The sequence below is a fragment of the Lygodium microphyllum genome, chromosome 5, assembly GCF_053477565.2.
Source record: "Lygodium microphyllum isolate KBCC chromosome 5, Lygodium_microphyllum_v1.1.10, whole genome shotgun sequence".
In the NCBI taxonomy this organism is placed as follows: Eukaryota; Viridiplantae; Streptophyta; class Polypodiopsida; order Schizaeales; family Lygodiaceae; genus Lygodium; species Lygodium microphyllum.
In genome coordinates this window covers 28,345,286-28,347,221 of record NC_141139.1, presented here as the reverse complement: position 1 = coordinate 28,347,221, position 1,936 = coordinate 28,345,286, and the positions used below count along the sequence as shown (strand labels likewise).

Below are 1,936 nucleotides of genomic sequence, written 5' to 3'. Positions count from 1 at the left end.
GCCACAAAGGATAACCATGAGGAGCTTATCCCTAAGTACTCGAGCTTTGAAAAGACATGCAGCAGACTTTTCCATTTTCAGATTTCAAAGCATTCATACTCGAAGTGGAGCTATCGATTCCTTTCTCTTCAGTAACTTGGTTTGGATCACATGTAGGCAGATTTTCTGGGCCACATACAAGTAGATTTCGTGAGGCTTCATCCAGTGACTTGTAGTTTCAAATGCCAGGGGTATAGTAGATCATGGATAAGTTCAAAGCAATCTTCATATGGTTGATGTTCTTCCTTAAAAGACAATCCTACCCCTGTCAAGTTGTCACACATTACAGGAAGGACAAAGTGGCTTTTTAGAGGGTAATGGAGCCTTAGAAGACAATTCTGTCCCTACCGAGCCAAGAAATTTGAGTGATGCGCATAATACCAGGCAGCTGACTATACTTCCAACAACGAACGTGGAGGAGGAAGCGTCTGACCGACTGCTTCTTGTGAAGCTTGAAACAGATTGTACTTCCAACAGCGTCTGACTGCTTCTTGCCCTCTGTATCTAATGTGCAACCCATCCATGTGGTGAATATAATACTCCTGGATAGCATTGGGGCCATCTAAATCGATGGTGGCATGAAAAACGACATATTGCATGTCTGTGAGAGTGCAAACTATATCAAATAGTAGTTTGGGACGATCTTTGCTGTGAATGCTAACCACCGAGTAGCCTTTCTCGAGGCAAATTTCGATTGAAATTTGAGGTCCATCAGAGCAGCTTGATTGACAGGACATGGCAGAGACTTCATAGTCTCGATCTACAAACATCAACTGATGCAGACGTCTCTTTGTATGGGTCATGCCAATTGAGAATTTAGTTTTGACACCTTTTCTATCATCAGTTGCTTTCAACACATTGGACAACTGCTCTTTGAAGGACACCAACATTTGTGCATCATCAATAGGACCACTAGTAACTTCATCAGTTACATACACTACACATGCTACCCTTGCATTGTGAGTCCAAACCTCAGCAGCAACAACATTGCACTTGAGGCTTGTGAAAACGACAGAGATATCCAGCAGCAATCTTGGTCGATCAGTGCCAGTCAACTCTATGGATGTGTGTTCAACAATCAATTGAATACCCACAGTACATCCCAAACACGTTCTTACCTCTGAACTTGCAACAGTTCTTTTTGCTCCCAAAGCCTGATGCATATACTCAATTAAACTTTCATCTGTAAGTTTGTGTCCAAGTTGATCTGTAACATGGAAAACATCCATGAACCAACCACCATCTGAGGATATATAGGCTTTGGATATGACAAGATCAAGATTGGTCTGGCAGCTTGGTGTACTACATGATGGCAAGACTCTATGGTGTTGCACTCTTACTGTGATAGATTTGTTTGAGAGTGGCATCGTTTCAGGCACCTAAGCTCAGGAGGATGCTGATTCACAACATGATGTACTCAAATTGATATGGAAATGGTTCATATGAAGGCATTTATTCCAATCTGAGCAGAAGCAAATTTGTGTTTGACCGCTATAAATTCAGATCAAAAGCGAAGGGTAGTACATTTATGGCCTGGGATATCTCACTCTCCAGTTTGCCAAAAGTATCTTGTTGATCATGGTCACATGGTTGCCAATTTCAAAAGATCTAGCATACCACTAGATGTATTGGTATGCAATGCTGCAGATGGTTAAATGGCATTCTTGCATTGCTCAAGCAAGGTCACAAAGCCATCAACATTACTTTGAACATATGCAACAGGATTTTGGATTGTAGAGGTGTTTGATATGGGCTTATGAGGTATCAGAATATTGACTGAGAAATGCTGCTGCTTAGCCTTAACTAAAATTTTCCAGTTTAGCAGTGATGAATGCCGAGTCTCCATAGTGAAAAAATGATGTCTCCTTGTGATGTATGGACACTTTAGTCTAGATAT

The 1,936-nt window shown here is 41.3% G+C and overlaps 1 pseudogene; it reads right to left on the bottom strand.

The window, feature by feature from the left end:
• Nucleotides 1–364: 364 nt before the first annotated feature.
• On the bottom strand, nt 365–1,406 carry LOC148035641 (ACT domain-containing protein ACR3 pseudogene; annotated as a pseudogene).
• Nucleotides 1,407–1,936: the final 530 nt, after the last annotated feature.